This window comes from Semicossyphus pulcher, unplaced genomic scaffold (assembly GCF_022749685.1).
Source record: "Semicossyphus pulcher isolate SPU_LCO1_2020_fin unplaced genomic scaffold, fSemPul1.0.p SCAF_18, whole genome shotgun sequence".
NCBI lineage: Eukaryota > Metazoa > Chordata > Actinopteri > Labriformes > Labridae > Semicossyphus > Semicossyphus pulcher.
In genome coordinates, this window is record NW_027211691.1 from 6374936 (window position 1) to 6391731 (window position 16796).

Consider the following 16796-nt stretch of genomic DNA (forward strand, 5'->3'; position numbering starts at 1 on the left):
AAGCAGTAAATGCATCTACTGCTTTAAAGCCAAAAATGTATTAACCTGAAGTGCTCTTAAAAACCTCCATAAGTTTCGGAACCTTTAGCTTTAGATATCTTGCCTCACTTGTCCTTTTGTATAAAGCTATCTGGCAAGGGTAATATCTGAATTGCTGATGTCATCTCATCTGAACAGCGGGCATTGAATTTCAAACATTTTTGAAGCTGTGAACTTGTGACTCCATTTGCAGTCACCAGCTGTGGCAAGTGTGTGAAGTAGCCTGGTTCAATATTAAGCTGAAAGGGAAATTATTAATTCAAGCTCTGCTGGTGGTATTGTATTTGAATTATGTTTGATGTGAGAAGAAATTGCACTGGACTCTCCTTCCAAAGACTTGTTCTTCCAGTAATATGCAGCAGAATACAGTGAAACAAGTTATATTTTCTGTCATTTGAGGTCAAGCTGAAAAGAAGTTGGATTGTTGAAAAGTAGTTTGTACTTTTTGTAGGGAAATTGTTAGGAAATTTAGTGCAGTGGTAGTCAGCTTAGGGGTTTGGCAACACCAAAGTGTCAGATGAATCTCAGGAGTTTCATTATAATTTATGGGAGAGAAAAAAACGACAAACAAAGTTCTGCAACTAAAATTAGTTTTAATTGTTCGGTGGTGCAGTGGTTCTAATCTGGGTTCGGACATAGGGGGTCTGTAAGTGGTTGTGTATTTACCCAAATGCAGCACACGGAGAAAAAGGGATTGTATTATTAATCTGTACTGATAGCTCCAACAGCTATCAGAAACAAGGAGGAACAGGAACAGCTGTGGCCTGAACCGCTGACGGAGAACCTGGACTGGAATCATACAGGTGCGAAACAGGAACTGGATCAGGAACAGGCCGGACCAGAACAGTATCAGAAACTTGATCAGGAACTGGCCGGACTAGAACAAGATCAGGAACTGGATTGTGAACAGTCCGGACCACAACAGTATCAGAAACTGGATCGGGAACTGGATCCGGACAGACCAGAGCTGGATCAGGAGCTGAGTCAGGATCGGGCCAGACCAGAACTGGATCAGGAGCTTTATCAGGAAGGGCCAAACTGAACGAGATCAGAAACTCTATAGGAATCAGGCCAGACAGAAACTGGATCTGGACCTGACTAGCTGGGAACCCCAACTCTGGACCTGACGAAACAGGAAATGGGGATCAGTGCTGGGGTTTTGGGCTGAGAATCAGCAATGACAACCAACTTAGGGTCAAAGAGTTCAAACTGAGAGGCAGCGGGGACAGCTGACTTGGGGTCTCAGAGGTCAGGCTGAGGGTAGGCCTGTGCGACCGAGTCTTTGTGTGTGGAGGTTGAATGTTCTCCCCGTGCATGTGTGGGTACTCCGGCTTCCTCCCACAGTTCAAAGACATGCTCACTGGTTCGACCAATGACAGCTGGAATTGGCTCCTGACCCCCCTCTGAACTGGATAAGCACTATAGATAAAGGATGGATAGATGAATAGATGTTTAGACTCTTAGCTAGACGCGGTGCCTTAAATTTGAACTTAAATGAAAATTAAAGTCTATTTAAGTGTGTAATGTGAGGTTGCGGCCCAATAAAAAGGGCACTGCATTAACGTTTGTCAGAATTTTGCCACATGGCTTTTTGTTGTTTCAAATTTCAAGGCTTAACTACTGTTACTATATAGTTCAGTGTTTTATGATTAAGTTGTAATTCTAATAATTTAACTTTTATCTTGATGTCTTTATGCAATCCTTTGAGTCAAAGTGAAAAGTCAATTTTAAGCATATGAACACAGCAAATGAGCTGTGGTCTCACATTTGACCAACATCATAAAGCCCACATCAAAAGGTTCTATAATTGATTGATGAATGGTTTGATGAAAGAGATAATATCTGTACTGTTTCACAGGCAAGAACATTTAATAGCAAAGATAAGAAAAGAAGCTGAACATTTTTAATCAGATTACTCCTAAATTAATAAAGAGATAGCATGCTATCATACAAAAAATCTAAACCTGCTGGCTCAACTGTGAACAGCTCTAAAACAATTGGCCCGTGTCCGAACCTGATTACGACCCCGCTCTCAAACAGTCTGAAGAAAATAAACAGTAAGTGAATATTTTAATGTATATTCATTCATAAGTATCCATCTTTCCAAGTGGAGCATTCAGCGAGCCCCATGGGCCATTAATCCTAATCTTTTTAAAGGATTATAGTAGCTGGCATATTGACAGGCAGCAGCTTCAACAGACATCAAAACACTGTTGACGTGGCACATAAGCTTCAGCTCTCTCTCTCTCTATCTCAAACACACACACACACACATTTGCAGTACTGTACCTTTACAGCACTCTATAATTGTTCACTTTGGTCCAGAGGTGAAAAGTCAGACTTTACTCTGATGCAAATCCCCTGAACTCATTATGGACAAAGAAGCAGGAGAAACACAAGCTTTGAGAGAGGGGAGTGTTGCTGAGAAAAATAGATTTTGTTCCTGAGGCTAAATTAAGAATAATTGTATCCAAATTGTGGATTGGCACAGCTATCCAACCAGTGCACTATGGGTAACCCTCACGTTGAAAGTTCGATACCGATAATGGCACATAAATATCTATCGCTGGAGGGAAATTCTCTTTTCTCTCACTTGCTGCTCCACAGGCAGGTCAGGCTTTGAAGCTAGCAGGAAGCAGAGGGTTTCTATAAGACACTTCAGAAGGACATCTGCTGCTCGAAATGTGCAAGAACTCTGCTGCATGACATAAAAACTGTGTCTGATAACTTAGGTTGACTATGAGTCCTCTGCAGAACCCAAAGCAGGGTGTCCATTAGGAGTTCACCGCAGAATGTAATTGGTGTCAACACCACACACAAGCGCACACACACTTATTGTACATTAAAGCAGTCGAGATAATTGAGATATATTAAGTCCCACTGCTCTCTGTACAAAGAGGATCTTCCTCATTTTCCTCTCAAACTGCTGCAGGGATTATTCAAATGAAGCCATCAGCAGCCAGTCATTTATGTACATTATGTATTACAGATATTTGGTCTGCCAAATAAAATAACATTTTAATGGCATACTGAAACCTTATGTAACATTTTTTGTTGTTGTTGCAGGTTGTCGAACAAACTGGATGTTTTCCATGCGCCAGTAAGTTGAAGAGCAGCTGTCTGACTTCAAGGATGATTTGAAAACTCAAGAGTTCTTCTTTTGTCCTGCCGGTTATGTAACTTCCGCTGTACCTGTATCTACACAGCTTTACTGTGCTTTGTATCCGGCATCTATTGCATAACATGTAGTGTGTGCATAATAAAAATATACAGTGGCGAGCCAGTTGCAGTCTCGCTTCTGCCTACGTACCCATCACACCTATGTCTGTGTGTGCAATGCTATTTGCAGCTTTCTCTGTAGGGTACACTACACATAACAGTTTGTTTGTAATTTTAAAGAAACGGTACAGGGAGCCAAATAATAACTTAGTTACTAAGCAAATGAGTTTTTTGTCTAATTATTTTGTAGAATAAGTGGAAACAATTAAGCTACAGTCTGAAAAATAGCTCTCCAATAGCTTTAATAATTTGTTTTAACAGTGCATTTATCAAACTGTCTACATTATTTCTAAAGTGCCAATGAAATGGCGGGGCTAGTTAAGAGGGCTAATTAATTCTGAATGTGTGTAATGTGGTTCATTAAAAGCAGGAAGCCGGGGAGGGGCTCGATACAGATATTGCTTGGCGTTTACAGAAGTGAATGGTGGTCAAAAAGTGATGATCCATAACTGCTTGTTAAAGAAGTGTTTCATTGGATGCCAATCAGTACACGCCCCCAAGTGCATGATGAGTCATCAAGGTGAGGATTAAAGGACAAAACAAACTTTAAAACACCATAAAGAATACCCACAAGACTTCTTTTTTTATTCTTGATCGTAACTTAAACATCAAAAGGAGCCAGTGTTGAAAGGAGCCAGTTGAGGTGGTTCAGACGTTTGATAAGGAGGCCTCCTGGGAGCCTCCCTTTGGAGGTTTCCTGGGCTGGGAGCAGACCCTGGGGTAGACCCAGAGCTCGCTTAAAGGAGCTGGAAAAAGCCACTGTCAGTCAAAGCTAGTGTTCTCTGTAATCCATAGAAGCAATAATATTTTAAATTGGCGGCATAGCTGTGGAGAAAGTTGTACAAACAGCTCGTGGTTTCGCCCATTCTACATTCCTACAATACCCAGCGTGCATTGTGCCCCTCCCTCTGAAAGGAACGGCCCAGCGGGAGACGCTGGAGTGAAATACTACCGTTTCGCTGCAGGCTATGGCTCAGAGCGGTACAGAAACCGAAATATGACGAGAATACACCGGTGGACTGTCTACAAAATCTTCAGATCTGCAGTCTACATTTCAAAGGTGACGATTTTGAACGAGACATGACATCGGAGGCGGGCGTCCTAGATTGAGGAAGTGTAATTTAGCGAGCTCCCCGGCCTCCGCCAGATGACGCGTTTTACGTAGTCTGGTGGAGGTTTTCCAGGGCCCATTGGAGAAGCGGATGTGTCCTTCAAAGGCATTGAGCGAAATTGTTTTTTTTTCTACCATAATGGCATTAGCTCCCCATGATAGCATGATAGGACTGAAGTTGAAAATCATCGAACTGGACCTTTAAGGGATTATATATTCCACCTAGCCTTGGAATCCACCAAGAGTAGTTGCTGGGGATGCCCGGGCTAACTTGCTTAACCTGTTGCCCTTTGCGACCCGACAACTGATAAGTAGAAGATGGATGGATGGATGGATGGGAATGTAAAATGCTACCTGAGCTGTAAAAAGATCAAAACAAGTTACAGTAAATTAAATAACTCACATACAAACATTGCAAAGTTATTCTTCTGTACAGCCCCACGCATTTTAAAATCCTTTTCAGTATATGCATTCTTATCATAATATCATCCACCGTGCTCAACAACAGAAGAAGTTTTCATGTCTCAACCACAGTGTGAAGAACTTAAAAGAATATGGCTCATTTACACTATTTGAACTGTTCTCTGCTCTCTGCCTTATTTAACATGAGTTTTAGGTAAAGTGAAATATTTAATGTAACAATAAGTTCTGACATAATTACATCAACCATTTCATGTTCTAAGCAGATACATAGTATATTTAGATAAACACAAAATGTAAATGATATGACGTGATAAGTTTGCATGTCCTAGGAAGGTGTAAATACCTTGTTGGAGTGAATCCTCTAATCTAAGTGTCTCAGATGGACTATTCCAAAGGTTGTGAGCCCTAACAGTAGCCCTGTCACCCTTTATATTCTCCCATCCACTGGCAAAGGTCGTGAGAAGCTAAAACAAAGCCACATGACATGCCCCGTTGAGCTCCAACTTTTGTTCTGTCTTCTAACAAAGAAACTTTGTACACAGTAGAACAAGAGCCCTTTTCCCATCAATACTAAGAAAGTTTGATTTGTTGCCTTTGTGTTTATTTGTTTTTTCTTCTCTCTGACTTTGGGATCAGGGTTCTGATTAAACATAATTTAAGTATTTGTTTTTCTGAAGTTTTACTTCTTATTTTTTCCACTTCTTGGTTGGTTGTGTGCATTTGCCATCTCAATGCAAACACTGCAGAACCACTGCTGTCACAGCAAATAAGTGGATGTTTGGTTTTGTGCAAATACAAATACGACAGATTTGAGTTTAAACATTAGCTGGATTGTAATTTTAATATAATTTAATTTTCAACTGGGAAGAAGACTTTTAAACTGTTTAACATTTTTCTCAGCTTTTTTTTGTCCAACTTTGCATTCTAAAATATTTGTGTAACTTGACCAGACCTTAAAAAAGGGACATTCCACAAATTTTACACATGAAATTCAGTTTACTGATTAAAAGGAAGCCTGCAAAATTGGGGGGGAAACCCTGATAATACCAGTGTAATGCAATCCAGGTAATGTCACGATTTAGTTTTTTAAATTAAAAAAACAGTTTTTTTGCCCTTTTGCATTGATAGAAAAGCGGAAGAGAAACAGGACATATTGGGAGAGGAGAGAGTGGGATGACATGCAGCAAGGGCCCAAGGGTTGGAGTTGAACCCGCAGCCGCTGCATCGAGCATGGGGCATTGACGCCTGGATCCCACAGGATCTGTGTCCGGCGCGTGCTGCCTGATTTAAACGGCTGGATTTGCGAGATCACAAGATCGAGTAAGAATTGCGAAATCACGCAATAACATCAATGTTAAACAGAGCAACACACAAACAACAGATCAGTTTGCACCTCCGAGGTTGATTATCTGCTTATTTGGATATCATCCATGGTAGAGGCACAAAAATCACGGAATGAGTACACTACTATTAAAAGTGAACACAATGAAATCTTGAAAAAAATAACAGTGTGTTGTTATGAAAACGGAAAAAACGATAAAATGGTGAGCATTGGCTTCATGTCCTTGAAGCTGAAGTATAGCCTCAAAGGGCTGCACGTTTGATGGGAAATGTGCAAATATGTGCAATGTGTTCTCTTAAAAGGGGATCTTTTTAAAAAGAACATACAAACAACCGCCAAACAACAATTTATTCCTCTATTCTTCTTTTATGTCTTCTCTCCTCTTCATGCTCTGCTTTTATAAAATACCATGCTGTTACTAACAATTAATCATTCCTCTCCTGGGGCCAAATGAGTCATTCCCGCTGATGTTTATTCAGAATGCACAGGAACATTGATGAATGTGCATTGTGCCCATCAAATATACATAATGACGGTTGGTAAAACTTATGTGAAAGCTGCACCGCACTGAATGAGTTCGCCTTCATTTGCCTTTAACTGCGCTTTTTCCTCCATCTGTGCCGGCACAGGATGACATTTAAAGGGAACAGGCAAAGCTTTCAATAAATTAACTTCTAAATGACTAGATGTGTACACTGAACAGTCTGCTTGGTTTTTTATTTTTTACTTTATACTCACCAGATCTGTGATATTTCTTATATTAGTACGGGACATGGATAGGGACATGTCCATATTTGCTCAGACAGAGGATACCAGACACCCATATTTAATCACGGAGCCCCTGCGCTCTGTTTGCTCATCTTGCCGAAGCAGAAGCAATTTGTCATACTTTGCAGGAGATAGGTCTCAGTCCGAGCTTCAAACAGAGACAATGAGAAGTCTGACCCTGGTCTTTTACTATTTCATAGAACCATTTTTATGAAGCATTGAGTTCAAAGGTACAATCGCTTCTCCGAGGGACGTTTCTTCACGATGTGACAGTACAATCTATTCACTGAAGACTTTGAAGTTTGTAAAAGTCTTGATTCTGACCTCGCACAAGCTTGTACCCGTGCTTCTTGTGCGGACGAAAAAAATACAGCTTGTTACTTGTTATTGAAGCCCCAACTCACATTCGTTTCGTAGCACAGCAGTGAGTCATCCTTCTTTGTCCATGGCGCTGAAAAGAAGCGTGATAGAGCATGTAAAGACAGAAGTGTTTATCGGGCAGCTTTCGAAAGAGCCACGAAACAACCAATTAATTGCACGAAGAAACCATTGGCTTCTGTGTTCCTCCAAGGAAGGAAGAGAAAGAACTCGTACAACAGGTCAAAAATCCAGACAGTGAAAATGAATCTTACACCAAAGGTGCTGGCTTTAAATATCTTTAAAGTGTTCTTACCACACAATGTTTTGTTTTACATTGGACAACTTCAGTATCAGTTTTATTGTTCGCTGTGTATGACTTTCTTGTCATGCATTCGACACGTGATCTTGTTTTCACAGAAAAACTCAAGGCAAAGACTTTGTCCCAGAAGATATGTACTCTTTGTTATGAAGTGCCTCCAGTATATGCTTTATGTTTTGTGTCTTGTTCAAGGACGTGTGGAAAAGAGAAAAGTCGAGAACTGAACTACTTACAATTAATAGATGACCCACTCCTTTATTCATGGAACAAACTCTGCAATCATACATAAGTGTCTTTCAACATTATAAGATAATCCTGTATTGATCCCCAGGGGGGGAAATTCATGGGGAAATTCGAAAACTAATATTATATTAGTTCATAGCACTGAAGTAGCACATGCATCAGCTACATTTATATTTTAATCACTTGTCACTTGCTTGCTTGGCTTGCTACCAGCTAATTCTACCCAAAGGTATGCAGGGACGGTCAGCTTCAGCAGGCCATGCTGTTTCAGAAATATAGAATAATCTCCCGAGAGGACTACTCTTATGAATTTATTGATTCCTTGATGGTAGTTATCTTACCTGTAACAGAAATCCCTACTAATCGGTATCAGAAGACTGTATAAAAAGATGACAGCTCCCTAGGTCAAGCCAAAACATCTCTATCGCCCCCTGCTGACTGGCTGCAGTATACCATGTTATCAGATGGGAACTGAGTCACACTATCCACCTTATTCCCACCTCCCATGATCCTTTGTGTGAATTAAGGGCGCAACTTCTGTCGCTGTGTCTGTCACTGAACCGGAACTGGCGTTTTCCATGGTAACAGCTAACGCTAATCCTCTTTTCTGAAGCAATCGGGACGATAAAACATGAGAACACAATCTTTGACACCTCAAATGATAATATTATCATACCGCTGCAATCTACTATCGAGAGATGGGAGACAACTTTAAGAAATGCCCTCAGATAACGTACACTAGCATATTTAGCTACTTCACTGACTCCATTGCTACAGACGGTGAAGCTATGAACAATCTGAAGAGCTCTCAGGCGTACCAGTACTTCCACAGCAACAAGGTCGGTTGCGTTTTGTTAAAGGAGGTGGGACACAACCTCATGTATCTCAAAGCCGCCATAGAGCCGAGCAAGACACATAAAGTCCCACATCACCGGGGCTGGGTTATAGTTTCAGTGTCAGGTGAAATACAAACAGCTGGGTGCTCATGTGTTGCAGGACCAGGCCGATCTTGCTGCAATACTCTGGAAGGTAAAAATGTTATCTCCTGATTTAATTAGTAATGACAGTTTTAAAATGACTTGTGCTTTGGTTTAATTGCTGAGTTGCATTTTATAATGGACAATTTACTCATGTAGGTTGAGAACAGCCATGCCAGCAGCACAGCCATACATAGGGCAGCAGGTGCCAGAGCTCCGCAAGGGCATTTTAGTAAAGCCAAGAAGAAGAAACAAGAACCTATACTGCAATAATATACCTTATTGCTGCGACTAGAAACTACTGTAGAGAGGAAAAAAAGAACTTATTTCAGTGTAACTTTCATGTTGCTATAGAAAGTGTGATGCTAGCAAAGAGTGTCACCTTAGTCGAAGATAGCAACATGTCGGGAAACTGTCTTTTCCCATCACACAGTCTGTATTTTAAATTATTTATTATTAAAAGTTGGAATGATTACAACTGTGTTAACTATAAAGCAGTTTCATGTCAAACGTTCCAGTTTCTCCAACAAGCTTCAGCTGACACAGCAACTCAGGAGGGGCCGCTAGCCAAACTGCTAATGATGTTAGCTTATTTTGAGATGTAAGATTTCCCTCAGTGTAGCGCACCAAGCCATACAAGAATGACAAATCCATACAGGGTTAAGGAAATATATACATTTTATTATTTTACAGAATGTTGGAGGGGTACTCTGTGTTTTAAAATCCAGAGGAAAAAAAGGTCCTGGAACATCTCTAAATCCTTATCCTGTATTCTGAGGTCATAATTCAGGCTTCAGCTGTACTACTTTGTTTAGAGCTTTGGTATTGTACATAGTGATGAACATTGCAGCAGCTTTGGGCTTTAGACTTTGAGTCCTGCTCCTTATTCCCTACGGCAGGTAATTTTTCCAAATCCACACAGCTACATTTCACTATATCCTGTCCTTGTGCTGTCATGCCAAATGGCAGATCCACTCGCTCCTGGAAAGTTTTGGAAGGGAAAGAGAAACAGGGTTTTGGAGCCCAGCTGTCAGCCAGACGAAGCCTCCTGCTCTCTGTGTGTTCTGTGTGCTGGGAGAATTCTGGGTCTGTCGACAGAGTAAATAACATGTTGTCTTTTTTCTGTCAAAGTTTTCGCCTCCCTGGCACTGTACACTCTGTACACAAGCACAGTGCACTGCCAAACTAAGCTTGGCTAATTGGTGATTTTAGACTGAGGATTATTGAGGAAGAAGAATTCTTCACAGTAAACACATGGTAAACAGGGAATGTTTTCCAAGGCTTGGAGATGAATCAGATATCTTTGTGTTTCTAAATCATCACAGCCTTATCGTGCACTGTCTGTGCTTTTGTGAGAGTTTTGGAAAGGTTTTGCAAGTGAAGGAATGACAATTATTATTTTTTTGCTTGGCTTTGTAGTTGATTCGTTGAGAGTCTTTCTGATGTCGCTGAAGATACAGCTCCAGTCGCTCTCACAGCACGCTCAATCCTAAATGAACTGCACTGAAAGCTGATGATGATGTCTCTGCTTCCCCGGCCTTCTCAGGGCAGCACTAACAACACAGCTTATGACTCAGGCAAGTTTGGCCAATCTCTCTGCTGCTCTCTTTCCAAGTCAACTTCAGTAACTACTTTCAACTCGAGAAGTTTGTTTTTCAGTGGGCACCATGCAGAACAAAGCCCAACTTCAATTAGCAAAGCTCACTGGTTCCCAGTTGGTGTGCCTTTAAGGCAAAAGCTTGACATTGCTTTTGAGTCCTTCTTCCTTTCCCGAATTCATTACAAGCCTCTGTGATCACAGAACATGTTACACAACCCTAATGATTTGGCTTTTATCTGATGATAAAGGGCACAATGCAGGGAAGAGATGACCGTTTTATTTTAGAGCAAAGGCGATATGTTTTTGCCTGCAGTGACAAAGGCTATCATTAAAAATATGGAGGTCACAACTTGTTCTGATGTTTGCAAGTAGAAAGTTCTGGAGATAAAACACGTTCAGCCTATAATAATGACTTTGGCAATTGTGTGCCAAACAGGTTTATCCAGACAAAACACAGATAGTGTTTTATTTTCCTGTTTTTTCCTAGCCTTTGTCTGTAGTGGCCACATAATGTATAGGCTAATAAAATGGAAAAGCAATAAAAGGGAAGACTCATTAAGTTAAACTGAAATGAATGTCCCTGGTTTCTCAAAATGCAGTTTTGCTATCTAAATAACAAGTTCTATGCTTTTTAAGAAATAAAATCATCACCCAGACGGGAGAAATTTACATAAAAGTATTACACCACCGCTTGTTTTCAGGTCCAAAAAACATCTTTAGTGATCTGTTTTGTTGTTGGTTAATATGCACCTTGTGAAGGCCCTGGGCCCTGAGACTGTATCTGTGTTGGCCTGCCTCTGCTTCACTCTTTAGTCTCATTTGCTTTGAGTCTTTGACAGGCACCTCCTGGGAATCAGAACTTTAGGTTGCTTAGACGCTGATCACAACTAGGGCTGGGTTTAAAAACACGATTTTCCAATTCGAATCGATTCTCATTTGAATGACCGAATATCGATTCATAAATCCAGAGATCGATCTCAATATATGGAGTAATGTGTCTGATCACTCACGTTTCTGAGTGCTCCTGAACACAGCACGACTCAGCGCATCCACCCGAAACAGAGCAGTGAGGGAGACGTGCCAGGACTTGTTTACTGCACCTACTTCGGAGACATCAGCGATCGCCAACAGACTTTTATCGTATGTGCGTCCATGAATATGTAAGTTGTGTTAATATGTATATGTTAGTTTTGCACTGATGTTTATGTTTCTCTCCGTTTGCGTCAGCTTTGGCCGCAAGCGTATTTTCGGCATGTTGTTATACAGTATGCCTTTCCCCATAACTCTTACTCTTGTGTGGTTTTGTTCTTCGCGCTGTGAGATCTCGTGGCCAAATCTCACGCAAGTATGAGGCCCAGTTTGTTTACTTCTTCTGGCAGCATAGCTGGTTGGTTCCAAGATAGCTCCCACTCTGTCTCCTCGAAGGCTGTTTTGGGTGTGTGTGTGTTTTGTGTTTATCTTATAGGTAGGTCAGCACTCACTCCTGACCTCATGTTAGCTTCCTTGGGTGAAGTTATCATTTATAAATTTACTTTTTTACTTAAAAATACACTAAATTGAACCCCAGTTTATATATGGCAGTAAATTCAGACTTTTTTTTTATGTAGTGAGTATGTAAAGTAGGACCTGGAACACCTTTTTTGTCTCTTTAAGATGTTCTAGCTAAATCACCACTATTTTTTACAACACACATACATACATATATTGTGCAAATAGTACAGTGCAAGTTAAAGTTTTACCATCACATACAGAATCATACACAGTTTAGTGCATTTCTTATGTGTCTACATCCAGAAAGAAGGTTTGACAAATGGATTAATTGGATTGATCATGTTTTATTTTTCTAATAAATACTATGCTATGTTCTTCAGAACAAAAACAATGTGGCTAATAGATAAAAGCCAAGTTGCAAATCCAGACACACTTTTAATACAGTCTATGTCTAAACATTACTTAGTTCTGAGTGCTTTTTTGGTAAAGACACGCATACTCACACAGGCCCCTTTAAAGCTTCAGTTTGAGCGTGCCGGGGACAGTCACCTTGACTTGTGTGAAATTGTGGTTAGATCTTTTATGCAGGATGTCACAACAATATTACTGCTCAGCTGCTACTCAAGCCAAGCATGATAATCTCGTTAGCCACACTGACCTCACGGTTAAGGTCCCTCTCAGGACTTTAAAACATGTTAATTCTCTGGCCATTTCCACCTTAGCCAGGCAGAAAATGCCCTTCTCTCTGGAATATATGCTCTATTGATTAAACAGCCTGAGAGATGCAAAGAAACCCATCTGCTGCTTTAAACGTGTTAGCGTTTTCCTCAGAGTGCTGTTGCTGCGGCCAAGCACTTTGTGCACGTTTTCACTTCTCTGCCTCTTAACATTATTTGCAGATCAGCAGCATGAAGGCTTTGAGCTTTAGAAGTTAATTAAAAAACATGCTTTAAATGCTTAAATAAAAGCACATGAGTCTGTTTCAATTTTGTTAAATTGTAAGGCACGAACAAGGTGTGCAGAGCGATGCATCAGTGTGACTATATTCCAAATTGATCATATTCACATCATAGAAATATGGAAGCATAAATGGAGAAAAAAATGTATCAAGTGATTGAATCTGAAAAAAAAAAATATTTTTAAATATAAAAATTGTATAAATATATTAAATAGGTTTGGCTGGTATGAAGGTATTGGTGCTTTGTACAGCTGATACAGAGATGCTGTATTGAGGTGATGCATTCAAGTGTTCAGCATTCCTCTCCAGATGTCCTCTTGGAAAAGTCAGCTTAGCCTAGAAAGATGGCAAATAAAGGAGCACACAGGAAAAACACTCAACCACTTTTTTAGCAGAAGTAAGGAAATAAAATATAACCAGTTCTCATAATCTGGTTGAAATTACACTTTTTCATGTGTTTGAAGATCCACTCATCACTAAATGTTTTATCTTGTACTTAAAAAAAATGAAATGAAAGTTTTAATATTGACATTTGATGTAGCTAGCATGAACAGGTGAAGAAAAGGGCAATAAAACAACTTCTGCATGAACTGCAACCTTTAAGGACAATAGACGTTTCCACAAGTGTTGTGTCCTACAGCAGGAATCCAAGGATGTTAAAGGAATATAAGACAGCATTGCAAGCTAGACAATGACCCTCAAATTCCACAGGATCCGTCTCCAGAGCGTTCCGTGTGTGCCCTCCGGAGTCGATTGCGCCCAAGTCAATGCTCGTGATACCACAGCACGCACCTCTGTCTCTCTCCTCTCCTCTGCTAAAGATACGCGCCGGGTCTATTATTGACGGAGACCGCTTCAAGCACGCATCAAGCTGAACAGAGCAGATCGTTCCAAACAGGAAGTGAGACATGAAAACAGCAATCAGCATCCGGTCATTTTAAAACCATGTACAGACTCCCGTTTTTTTCCGTTTTTATAACAACAGCACACTAAAATCTTGAAAAAAGAACACTTTTAATTAAGTAGTGTACTCAGCCATGGTAGAAGCACAAAAATCACGGAATGATATCAAAATGAGTAGATGATCAACCCCAGCGGTGCAACATTTATGTTATTGCATGATTTCGCAATTCTTACGCAATAATGTAGTTCTCCTGCGGTCTTGTGATATCACGAATTCAGCTGCTTGGGCTGTGCTACGCTGCAGATTAGACACGCTTCCTGTGGGCGAGGGCTCGTGCTGTCTGACGGACCAGAACCACGGCACAGACGAAAGCGCCGGACACGGATCCTGTGGGGTCGAGGCGTGACTTCTATCACAGCAACTCAAGGGGTGTATTTTTGTTTTGTTTTTTAACACAAATAGGTTACACTGTATACCCCCTATGAATTTCAGAGAGGGTATGAAGGTATATAAATACCCCTAAGCCAAATACAAACATAAGAATGTTAAACGATATATTTAATACAAAATGTAAAAATGTATTTCTGAATTTACCTGTCATTTACTGTTTTTGAAAGAGTTTCATTGATTGTCAGGGATGGGTACTTCCTCTATTGCTTCCTCTCAAAATCAACATCCAGCATCTTGTTTTTCTGTCTTTCAGCCAGAGGATGTTGGCTATATTGACAGGTCCCTCACCTATGGAGAACGGCCTTCTCATCATAACTGGTGATCCTGCTGTGCGGCCAGCAAACACAAAAGTGTTCCCCATTCAGTTAAAGTTGTCTTCCTTTAATATCCTCCGACGCACAATGGACAATTTAAAAGACATAAATGTAAATCAATGCAGCAAAACCAGATGCATCTTTTTTCTACTACATTTTCAAAACCTTGCACTACAATTCCCTGCAATGAAACTCTTAGTGCCAATAATGACATCATTTTGGGACAATAATTAGACTTCACAAAGCTCCAACTGGCAACAAAAGAGGCTTTATATAACTGTTTCCTCTTAACCGATGGAGTTGTAGCTGTTCCTGACTCCACAAAGTACTGAAAGGGACTCAGTACATTATATCATTTTGGGACTGGGGTGGGTCAGAGAGGAGCTGACTGTCCACCCTGACCCACGCATTTTTGACCATCGAGAGATGATGGTGTTTAGATGTTGTAAATGTTTATGTTGAGAACAGTCATTAAACTCGGAGATAATAGTCAGTAATTTGATGTTGCTCAGTGGGGTTACATAACTAAGTGTATATGATTATGGGGGTCACATACATTTATGACATTGTTGAAGTAATTATCATGCTGTACTGCAGTTAACTGAAAGTTAAAGGGGGTATTGTGCTAATTCCAAGCTTCTTATTTCACTCTGTGATACCTGTGGAGTAGCTTAACATAATTTACAGTAAAAAAAACTCATCATGTTTCTCACACTGGTGCTCTGTGCAGGCCCTCATACAGCCTCTGCCTGAAACGACTCAGTCAGCTCTGTCCCTTTAAGAAACCCCGCCCCTGCGAGCCCACTTTCTTCTGATTGGCCAGCTCTCCGAAGCCTGCTGAGGCTGCACTTTGTAATGTCACAAAGTGCAACATGTAGAAAAAACAGTGTGAAACCTGACGTTCACAGCAGCCGGCAGACTGAGCTGAGAAGCCTGGGGATTACTCCAACATACTTTTAGATTTGAAACTTCACCCACGTTTAGTCTGGACATCTAACATTGTAACATTATATATGTCTTAAAATTTGAAACAGCATAATACCACCTACTTCCTTTTTTTTTTTTTTCAGAATAAGTCTTTATAGAGAGCTGTCAAATGTTACCAAGTTATTAATCATGAAACTGCTTAAATAGGGAGTGTAATTAAGAGAATATACTGTATTTGTTACATTGTCATACACTGTGCAGGACGATATCTTTTTTCTTTTTTACTACTATTAATACTTAGAACTTAATATACTTGGAAAAGTATAGAAATGGCGGCATACATAGATGTGTTTACTTTTTGTGATGTGATTTCTTGAAGTAGTTTGAAATAGTTAATAATCCTTACTTGAACTTAAGCTTAAGGACTATGCAAGTCAGTAAGTATAATAATTGATTAAAGTATTAAAATTGTGTTAGGAATAAAAAGAAAAAGAGGCTGAGTGCTTATCAAATTTCCCCAAAATAAAAGCACAAAAATATTGATCGGAAACTATTCTGAATTTAAAAGCATGAACAAATTATGTCTCACCTCAGAAGTTATTTAAACTTGGCACAATTTTTTGTTTTTTTTGATGTGCTTATTTAACTGCAGACTGCAGAATGATATTTTCGCTTATGTGGTCATTTTAGGTCATTTGTATCTTCAGATACTATTCAGAAGCCTATAAGCATCCTACATCCTAATGTGATTTTTACAGCACTTTGCTCACAACAACCATTTTTTTCTCCAATGCATGTAACAGAATGTAATGAAATCAGAAACAAAAGACATTAAAATAGGCTATTAAAAATAACTTCGATCTATTAAACACGATTATGTAAACAGTGACCTCTCACAGGAGGTCGGTGTTCTCAGGGTTAAAGAGTAACTGCACACTTAAACGTGTTTTTTGAGCTGTTACCTAATTTATATTGCTGTACTGTGATGAAGCACATCAATGCTGGTGTTAATATTGACAACTGTCACCAAATTTATAAAAATTGGCATTCATTGGTGGGAAATGGCTCAAACAAGCCATCTACTGTTTTAAATGAGCCTTGAACCTTGCCAGTCGATGGTGACGTAGACACGACCGTTTGGGACAAAATTACATCATGAAATTCATTTGAAAAAAAGGAACGTTAATGCCTGTCAATCAGAGGTGGGCGGTATTATACTCATAAGTGATGATTATAGTCCATTCACACACATGTGAATGGCCAGGCCATTTACCTGTTAATAGAGAACACT